Consider the following 11638-nt stretch of genomic DNA (forward strand, 5'->3'; position numbering starts at 1 on the left):
TTATAGGCTTCACACATGATCATTCTTACAGATGCACAAGTTGTTATAAACTTTTCTGTATCAGCACCTCTGCACTCTCTCTTTTAGCAAAAATGTAGTATTCTCTGTTTTCACAACATTCCTTTAATTGTACCTTTAAACCATGGTGGGCCTTTTCCATCTTTTATTATTTTATTTAAAAGGTAGTTGCCCAGACTGCAGTTCATATCATCTTTTAGATTTAAACAAAGTTTTTCCTTACTGTCATTGGAGACACATTGGAAAAGAATAGGCATATTTGTAACTAGGAGATCTAGAATATTTATGTTGTGTTTTGGTTGTCTGACTAATTATTCAGATCAATTGTCGGACAAAGTTCAGATGTTATTTCACAATAGTTTTTTTCCTTACCCCCGATAATGTACTCTCAGTTTTCCCACTCAATACTGGGCAGGTTAAAGTCACCGCCTACTACTACCTTATGCTTAGACTATTTCATTCCTATTAAGTTTAGGCTATCTTTGAATGTCTCTACAATTGATGTGACTGTATCTGGTGAGCAGTAGAAACACCCAATTACTAAGTCCACTAGTCCCGATTACCATTGTCTACATCAGTCCACAATCAGATTGATTATGGACCTCACTAGACCTAACACTTCCGCTTGTTTCTATAAAGTCTTCTCCTCTTGCTGAGTCTAATTTATCTTTCCAGTGAACATTCCACATATTGTCAAAAATCTACCTACTCATTGCTTTGGGTTTCAACCAATTCTCAGTATCTAGTTTGATGTGGGGGCAATTGCTTTCTATGAGAGATATACTCTGGCAGTTAACAACTACTGTATTGAGATTCTCAATCTCCACATTTGCTGTTAGGTCTGTTAAAATAGTTGGCTTATCCACTGCTGATTTTTCTACTGTGGGCTTTGGAGTTTCATTTAATGTAAGAAAGATCCATGTGCCTTCCACATGTACTCTGCCACCTGAATGGCTGTTTCTAGTGTAACAGCCGATCTCATCACAGAACTAGCAAAGCCTGTGGTATAGATCTTCCACTCAGCTCCACTCTAGAAGGCTCCGATCAGTTCTTGAGACAACATCACAAATCAACAGCTGTGCAGAGACTTCACGGGCAAGGCTTGCTGCCTACTCCACTTCCGGCAGTCTCTGGTAAATGCTGAGAATGGTCTCAGATTCTAGGCAACAGACATCACCAGTTATGTGAGTGACAGTCTGCAGATGAGTGCAATCTGTGCTTTCAGTTGCTTCCAGCATGGCCTCTTCCACTTGTCAGACAATTCCTCCCAGGATACAGAACAAGTTAATTCAGTGTGGTTCCCTTCTGTGACCCTGTTTTTAGTAAGAAGGTCCATGAGATACATAACATTCAAACTGTCTACCATCAACAGCCCCTCCTTTCCCATTTTCAGCTGCTGCTAACATGACAGAGGAGAGGCAAGACCTATTGGCTGTGTCCCCTCATCATCAGAAGACAGTACCTCATACCTGTTTGTTAAAAGTATGGGGCTGGCTTTTTGGCCATTTGCTACATACCGTATTCCTCACGAAACAGCTCCTATGATATTTGCTGCTACCACAAGTCTACTGGTAAAAGATTGAAACACATTCATACCAGACACAGGGAAGAGAATGATGCAACAAGTTGAAAACTGGTTCACAGCAAATAGGCTTACCCATAATCTTACAAACACTTATGTTATAGAATTCTAAATGAATGGAAATGACTTACAGCTACCAGGACCATAGGTCAATGGACATACACGGTATAAGGATACATGTATGAAGTTTATAGACATTCAGGTGTATAATAACAGAGGATAATTGGCCCAAAAAGCTCAGTTAGGCCTGCTTTGCATTTAAAATACACTATCATTTTGCTCACCTGCAGATGGGATTGTGAATATAATTTCAGTCAATACTGTGTATTGCATGTGCTCTGGGTGAATACAGCTAAGTGAAAAAAAAAACCACTTTGTAATGGTATCTGTGGTTAATATCAAGAGTAAATTTAGGATGAACTCTGGAATCCACAACTATAATACTAGAGATAAAAATATTTACATATGCAAGGTGTGATCAAAAGTAACAGGAATTTTTTAATTTTGTAAGCCTTATACATCCAATTTAAAAAATTCATCTTGTTGGTACATTTGTTCCTGATGTATGTTTGCGTTTTCAGCTGTTTTGAATATTTAGTTTATTGTTGACAGTTTAAAAGATTATACACGTTTTTAAGTGCTCGACGAAGTTTCACTTACGAAAAGATGAATCAAAGAATTTGCATTAAATTTGGCTTGAAAAATGGAATAAAGTACAGCACCACATTCAAAATGCTAACTGTGGCTTTTGACAAATGTACTATGTGTAAGACAAGAGTTTATGAGTGGTATAAACATTTCAAAGGAGGTCAAGAGGACGTTTAAGGTGGCAACCACCTTGGATGCCCTAGCACATCAGTTACTGACAATAATGCAGAAGTAGCAAAGAAAATGATTTTGAAAAATCGTCGAATCACCATCAGACAGGTTGCTGATGATGTCAGCATAACCTTTGGTACATGCCAAGCAATTTTTTTTTGAGATGTTTTGGTCATCAAACATGTAGCAGCAAAGTTTATTCTGAAATTATTGAATTTCAACCAAAAACAACATTGCTCAGACATCGCTCAGGAATTGCTCAGTGAAAATGGCAACAATCCAGAACTTCTAAAAAATGTTATAATAGGTAATGAGACATGGGTGCATGGGTATGACTTCAAAACCAAGGCCCAGTTGACCCAATGGAATCTGCCTGAAGAACCAAGACTGAAAATAATTTAACAAGTTTGATCACATGTGAAGGTTCTTCTCACTGTTTCCTTTGACTACAATGGGGTAGCGCATCATGAGTTCCTGCCCTATGGTTGTATGGTCAATAAGGAACACTGTCTGGAAGCTATAGGCCGTTTGCATGAAGCAGTCCAACGAAAATGGCCAGAATTGTGGAGAAACCACTCGTGAAAACATGTCAATTCTTGTTTGCGATTTTTGGCAAGAAACAAAACATTATATTGCCTCAGCCACCATATTCACTGAACATGGCTCCCTCCAACTTTTTTCTATGAGGTCTGTTCAGAAAATTCTGGAACATTGTTCACAAAATTTTTCCATGCTTACTTTGTACTTATTGTGCATGGCCTCCTTCGAAATACTCTCCTCTCCCAATTCTATTTCCACTTGTGGAAGAAGTCTTGGTAGACCTCTTGCTGGATTGTGCGAAGTGCCGCCTGCGAATTTTCTTTTACCTCGTGTCTCATTGCAAATCTTCATCCTTTCAATGGTGTTTCCAACTTTGGAAATAAAAAAAACATTCACAGGAATCAGGTCTGGAGAGTATGGAGGATGAGGCAGCACAGTGATTTTCTTTTTGTGCAATAGTTGTGCACCAACAGTTATGCACCAACAGGGATGAATTTGCGGGTACGTTATCGTGATGCAAGAGCCATGAATTGTCTCACCACGTTTCAAGCCATTTCCTTCTCACATTTTCTCACAGGTGTTGCAACATGTCATGATAGTACCATCGATTAACAGTTTACCCCTGTGTCATATATTCAGGATGAACTAATCCTTCAGAGTCAATCAGCATGGCTTTGACTTTTGACCTGACCTTTTTTTTCTTTTTTATCTTGGAGAACCTTTCCGACCCATTGTGAAGACTGTACCTTGACCTCAGCACCATAACCGTAGGCTCACCTTCCATCACCAGTTATGATTCTCTTAAGGAACATCTCGTTTTCATTTGTGCTATCCAAGAGCTCTTCGCGGATTGTGAGGCGAAGGTCTTTCTGATTGTGACTCATGAGCTGTGGCTCGATCTTCGTGACAACACGACGTATTCAAAAATGCTGTGTCAGGATTTCATGACATGGTCCAACTGAAATGTTACATTCTTCTGCAATCTCTCGGACAGTCAGTCTTCGATTGGCACACACAGTTTCGTTGACGTTCCTGACAAGAGCATCGTCAGTAGGCATCAAAGAGGATTCTGAATGAGGGCCATATTTAACCTCCATCTGGCTATTTTTAAACCATGTGTACCATTTATATCACCAAGTACAGCTTAAGCACTCGTCAGCTTAGGCTTTGTGCATCATTTGGTGTGTCCCTCTAAAGGTTTTCTTGAGTTTCACAGAAATTTTAATGCAGGTGTGTTGCTCCTCTAACTCTGCCATCTCGAAATTTGCAAACTATGCAACACAATGCCATACTCAATCCAGGACTGAACGATAACTAACAGACGTACAACAATGAAACATTCGGCAGCTGCACATTAAACACAGGTATGTGCAGGGATACTAATCGTATTTCACCCCAGCACACCACAGGTGCGAAATTACAAAAGCTCTGAAATTTTTTGAACAGACCTCGTATTCCAGAAGCGAAAGAGAACCATGAAAGTATGTTGTTTTGGCACTGTTGATGAGATAAAAACAGAATTTCTGAAGGATCTGATCACCATAATGAAAAGTAAGTTCTAAAAGTGCTTTCAAGACTGGAAAAGCACTGGCTCAAGTGTATTCTATCCGAGGGGGATTACTTTGAAAAGGACAGTGTTGGTGTTGATGAATAATTAAAGATACTTTTAGAAAAACAAAAAATTCCCATTAGTTTTTTTTATCAAAACTCATATTTCATTAAGATTCTTCTGCATGTCTGACCACATCATGATATGATAAAACTACAAAATTTTACAACTTCATAATGGTGACTACTTGGTGTTTTATGGTTACTGCTTTATAGACACTTCTGTCTCCCTATTCCTCCAGTTGAAAGTGATTGGGACTCTTTCCATATTTTACATTAACTGGATGATAAGACCAAGGGAGGACAACATCAGATGCTACTGTTAGGAATGTTCGATGTTAATTTTTATTGGATGTTGCTGTCAAATATGATGAAAGTTGCCATCATGAGACGTATTAGTGCTTCTTGTTGTCTGGAATGTGATTTTTATGGCGAATGGTGGTGCTGCTTCCCAAGCACAGTCAGTCTGCCAGCCTCTTATAATGGTCACAAACCCAGAAGAATATTTGCAAACATCCAGTGTGCTGGAATAGCTTGGGTCAGCAACTTCTGTTAATTGGTAGAATGAAAAACCAGTCTGAGTTACAAATTTTTACTTTTTATTCATTCGATGACTAGTTTCAGGCCAAGATCCACACTGTTAATTTAATGTTTTTTACATGTTTGGTAATGCCATTTTCGACTTTATTATGATGATTTTGAAAATGGATCTTGGCCTGAAACTAGTGATTGAATGAATAACAAGTAAAAATTTGCAACTTGGACTGGATTTTTGGTCTACCAGAGGAATATTATTGAAATGGGCTCCAACCATGGAAACTATGGTCATGTAAAATCCATATAGACTTTCCATGCTTCAGAATGGTTTTTTATGTGTAAGGTGATGGTAGTTTGTCTCTCGGATTCCAAAGGTAAAGTGGAACTTGGCAACCAGGTCAAGGAGAGCTCTTACATAAACATAGCATCACGGCAAGTAGATGGTGTGTCACCGATTTTGTTCAGCCTGGCCCTTGGAGAGATAATAAGGGAAATTTTCATAAGAACTTTGAGGGGATAGACACAGAGGGTGAGAAAATCATGCCTCTCACATATGCTGATGATGTGGCCCTGTTGTCCATTTCTAAGGTAGAGCTGATGCGATTTAATGACAGAGTGGAGGTGGCAGCAAACAGAATCTGTCTCCTTGTGAATGAATTGAAGACCGAATATGTGGTAATGAGCAGGAATCATGCACATTCAAGGGACCCACTCCAGCCTCTGGTTGATGGAACCTGATCATACAAAAGGCTTCATAATTTTAAATGTCTGGTGGTAATCTTTACAGAGGGATGCACCATATTAGGCAGAAATCAAAGTGAGGATCCAGGCCACAAACCAATCATACTACAGACTGAGTGAGCTTTTTAAATTGTGCAGTCTTTCAAGGAATTTCAGACTCCATCTGTACAGAACACTGATCCAGTCCATTGGGCTGTGTGGTTGTGGAACTTGGAGTGTCCAGAAAAAAAAGACTTAAATAGACTTCTGATAAGGATTATTGCTACTCACCATATAGCAGATATACTGAGTTGCAAATAAGCACAACAAAAAAACAATCAAACAAAGCTTTTGGGCAACAGATCTCCATCAGAATAGACAACGTACACAGAAGCATGCAAATGCAACTCACACACACATGATCACAGCCTCTGGCTGACAAGGCCTTGTCATGCAGAGACTGTGGTTATGTGTGTGAGCTGTATTTGTTTGTGTGTGGTTGTGTGTGTGTGTTGCGTATTCTGGTGAAGGCATGTTGGGCCAAAAGTTTTATTTGACTGTCTTTTTCTTGTGCCTGTCTGTGAGTCAGTTTTTCCTCTGTATGGCAAGTAGCAACTATCCTTTTCATAACACTGTCATCATTCCGTCCTAAATTTTCTATTGTTTGTTTAAATAATCTTCTCATTTTCGAGTGAAAAGTCTTAAGGATGCTATGGTCCAAAGCAAGATGAGGTCATTGGAGAATGGAGGATCCGGCATAATTGTGAACTGGATGAAGTCTACAATAGACCAAACATTGTAGGCCAGATGAGAAGCAAGCAGCTAATCTGGGCAGGATGTATCGCTCAGATCCACAGAGACAATGGCTTTTGAAATCCATAGATTTTATTCCGTACAGAAGAAGGCCACAAGCAAGACCAAGCACAGCAGGTGCACAGATGGAAACCATGAGAACTTACTGCAGATGGGCATAGAGGAGGATTGGTGACAGAAAGCAGGAAACAGAATCCAGTGGAGGAGGAGCCTTGTAGCTGCACATGGTCCTCTTTGCCTGATCACTTAAAGCAAGTAAAGTAAAGTGCTGGTAGACATCCAGCAGGAAAATGAAACTTTAAACATATTCTGAAAGAAAGTAAACCAGTATCCAGTCAGTCACTTCTTCCCCAATTTATCAGAATATTTGGTCTCAATTATATTAGTTGATCCCAACATCCTGTGTCGACTGCCGTCTGAATTCTTGTAATGCTGATCGTCTTAAGGCAATAACCCAAGACCATTCTGGGTTCCACCATTGTGTATGCTGTTCATTTCAGATGTGGTGAGCAGTTTTCTATGCAGCCCTGCGGGAGTTGCTTTATCTAACATGTCTATGAACCAGTCATATGCCATACATCCAGTGAGGTGCAGAGGGAAATTATTCATTTTGTCTTTTACATGTGTTCAATAATCTTTCCAGTTTGCTCTGTCACAGTTCCATTTCCTTAGCCATTCTGAAGCAATTGTTGCTTGTTTGTTGTCTAATTGATAACAATGCGATGATCTTATAAGACTTCCCAACCATGTTTCCGAGTATAAATGCATATATGTCTGCTTGTGTCTGTATGTGTGGATGGATATGTGCGTGTGTGCGAGTGTATACCTGTCCTTTTTTCCCCCTAAGGTAAGTCTTTCCGCTCCCGGGATTGGAATGACTCCTTACCCTCTCCCTTAAAACCCACTTCCTTTCGTCTTCCCCTCTCCTTCCCTCTTTCCTGATGAGGCAACAGTTTGTTGCGAAAGCTTGAATTTTGTGTTTGTGTTTGTGTTTGTTTGTGTGTCTATCGACCTGCCAGCGCTTTTGTTCGGTAAGTCACCTCATCTTTGTTTTTATATATATTTTTTCCCACGTGGAATGTTTCCTTCCATTATATTAACACATGGGAAGTGTTTTTTAAAAAAAGAAAAGAAACAAATGAAGACAATGGTAGCATAATGGGTGAAAGGTTATTTCATAGTTTATAAGGTTTTGCTCTTCTGTTATGGGTATCATCAGGAGTGCACCAAAAGAGTATGGCAGGTCCACTATTCTTATCTTTAAACATAAATGATCTGACAGACAGGAAGAACAGCAATCTGCAGCCGTTTGCTGATGATGCTGTGGTGTGCAGGAAGATGTCACTATCAAGTGGCTGTAGGAGGATACAAGATAACTTAGAAAAAATCTTAGTTGGTCTGATGAATGGCACCTAGATCAAAATGTAGGTGAGTAGGAGAAGCAAATCCTTAATGTTCGAACATATCATTAGTAGTGTGCCGCTTGACACAGTCAAGTTAATTACATATCTAGACATAACATTGCAAGCAATATGAAATACTACAAGCATGACAGGATTGTAGCGGGGAAGGTGAATGGTCGACTTTGGCTCATTGGAAGAATTTTAGGAAAGTGCAGGTTCATCTGAAAGGGAGACCACATGTAGACCATTGGAGTGACCCATTCTTTAGTACTGCTTGAGTGTTTGGCCCTGCACAAGTTCAGATTAAAGGAAGGTATTGAAGCAATTCACAGATGGACTGCTAGATTTGTTATCCATAGGTCTGAACAACATGCAAATATTTCAGAGTTGCTTTAGGACCTCAAATGGGAATCCCTGGTGGAAAGATGATGTTCTTTTCAAGAAACACTATTGAAAAAATTTAGAGAACCACCATTTGAAGCTGACTGTAGAATGATTTTACTGTTGCCAACATGAGAAATGATGGCTTATATGGAGGTGTGTTGGTAGTTATTTTTCCCTTGCTCTGTTTGCAAGTGTAACAGGAAAGGAAATGATGTAGTGGTACAATGTATCCTCCGCCAAACACCATATGAAGATTTACTGAGTATTTATGTATATTGATCAGCCAGAACATTATGACCACTGATCTACTATTGGTAAAAACCCATCCAGGTGATAGCAGTGTCACCAGGCAAGGAATGACTGCTTGTCATACAGAAGCACAGTGCTTGTAATATCAGTGAGCATGCTGTCCGTTTGTAGAATGGGGAAGGTGTGCAATCTATCTGAGTGACCAAAGACTGATTTTGATGGCACAGAGGCTCAGCACGAGCATTTCAGAAACTGCACGAATTGTCATCTGTTTGAGGAGTGCAGTGGTGAGTGTCTTCAACAGGTGGTGAAATGTCCAGATGTCATGGGGTTTGGCTGTCATCCTCGTTACAGATGTCGGACGTTGTAGGCTGGGCAGACTGGTACAACAGAACAGGCAGCAAACTGTGGTGGAACGACATCAAACTGTAATGCTGGGCTGAGTAAAAGTGTGTCTGAACACTCAGTGCACCAAACACTCCTAATGATGGGCCTCTGCAGCTGACAAACCATGCATGTGCCAATGTTAACACCACGACATTGGCAATTGACTGAAATGGGCAAGTGACCATTGGTACTGGACCTTGTCTCAGTGGCAGAGCATTGCATGGTCTGATGAATCCCAATACGTTCTTTATAATGCTGATGGGATGAGGTGAAGCCATCATCTTCCAGGGAAACAGCTCATTGACTCCTGTGTGTGGGACAGAGACAGGCTGATGACAGCTGCATTATACTCTGGGGAATATTCATCGGTGGATCCAGTGGAGCTTGTGCAGAGTACCATGACAGTTAAGGAGAGCACATACATGGCTTCATTACGATTGTGTTTACCGACTGCAGTGGCATTTTTAAACAACATAATGTGCCATGTCATAAGGCCAGGAGTATGATGGAGTGGTCCAAGGAACACAGTGGCAAGTTCCAACTGCTTCCACATTCGTCATATCAGCAGACAATGCAAGAGTTAAATCAGGTGTTCCGAATGTGGAAATTCTTGGCTCATTTTGTCCTGTAACACTACAGTTGCTAAACATAGAAACTACAATGGCAAATACTACAGACAGATTACATTCACAGTAGCATGTAAGGAGAATCACTCATAAAGTAAGAGTTATTACAGGGTGTATACGCTCCGGGAAAAGCCCGGGAATTTTTTGTTGTTTTAGCTTTTTTGTAGTTTTGACAGGTAAGAAATTGTATCTAACAAAGAATTTTACTTTAGCCCATTACTGCAACGTAATATTGCAGCAATAAAACATAAACGAGGAAAAAAATATAACGTAAGTTGCAAAGGAAATGCGCCATTTACAGCAACAAAACACAGTGCGCACACAAACGTCTGCCAAAATCAAAATGTGTCTAAGGCTTTAGGGCGAAGATTGTGCAATACTTCATAACAACAAACTGCTTCTGATATGCGTGATGTCACAACGGTTAACATTAGGTTCGTTTGAACAGTTGTCAGCGGACTTATGTGCATGCGCAGTTGAGTCGCGTATGAGCTACTTAAAAGTGCAGCTGTTACTTAGGTAACTATACAGGGGCTGTATAAGCAGTAGCAATAAGCAGCCAGATGCAACGCGGAAACATTTTTCTGGTGCACCCAAGCTGCCAGATTCGCGCATGCGCAAAGTAGTCTGAGTTCTAGTGAGATGAGGGGTAGTCTCCACGTGAACGGTGTTTAGCTTAGTGATTTTGGTGCCTCTCAAGAATAAAATGGATTTCTAAGGCTGGGAGCTGTAAAGTGAATTAAAATATTACATAATTATGGAAGGCTAAAATATGTAATTAGTCACAGTTTTCTGATTTTATTTTATCGCCAGGTTTTTGGCAGTCGGGAATTAATTGCCTTGCAGAACAATGAAATTATTTTTGTCGATTTGCTAAGAAAAAAATTTAGCCTTAATTAATCTTTTCTGCAGAGGTAGTCAATTTATTTGAAACACTATTGGCTAGCGTCAACTACTTGCGGTATTTCAAGTGCACGTTATCTTTTGCGATGAATGGCATTATGCCATAGAACTAAACATGAGATAATACAGTACTGGTACTTCAAGAAAAAGAATTCCGAAAACCATACTGAAAAGTTTAATATCAGCTTGAGGCCTACTTCTTTGTGAATCTGGACATACGAATGTGCTGTTTAAGTCGAATTATGGATTTTAATATGGTTTTAGAAATTCCGATGCTCTTGGAGTATCCTCTGATGTCCTGTTTCGTTTAGGACGTAATGTAAGATCTCTTAATACCATATACGTACGGACTCCTGCTTCATCGTGGCTGCGAAGGCTCAGTAACACCGTTTTCTGGCGCTCTCTGACAACTGCGGAAATGAGTTAGATTAGATTAGAACTTGTTCCATAGATCATGAATACGACACTTCGTAATGATGTGGAACGTGTCAGGTTAATAAAAGGTGTCTATACAAGATATTACATTACACAAAAAATTACATGACACTTAATACTTTTATTTTATTTATTTAATTAGGGGGGGGGGTCGCTTGGAGAAATCACCCACTTACTATATCCAGAAATTGATCTAATGAGTAGGAGGAGTTGCCATTTAGAAATTCTTTTAATTTCCTTTTAAATGCTATATGGCTATCTGTCAGACTTTTGAAGCTATTAGGTAAGTGACCAAAGACTTTTGTGGCAGCATAATTTACCCCCTTCTGAGCCAAAGTTAGATTTAACCTTGAGTAATGATCATCCTTTCTTTGTCCTAGTGTTGTAGCCATGTACACTGCTATTACTTTTAAATTCATTCGGATTGTATATATATATATATATATATATATATATATATATATATGCTTATAATAGAGGGAAACATTCCACGTAGGAAAAATATATCTAAAAACAAAGATGATGTGACTTACCAAATGAAAGTGCTGGCAGGTCGACAGACACACAAACAAACACACATCCCTTAAAACCCACATCCTTTCGTCTTTCCCTCT

Source organism: Schistocerca americana, chromosome 2 (genome assembly GCF_021461395.2).
Source record: "Schistocerca americana isolate TAMUIC-IGC-003095 chromosome 2, iqSchAmer2.1, whole genome shotgun sequence".
NCBI lineage: Eukaryota > Metazoa > Arthropoda > Insecta > Orthoptera > Acrididae > Schistocerca > Schistocerca americana.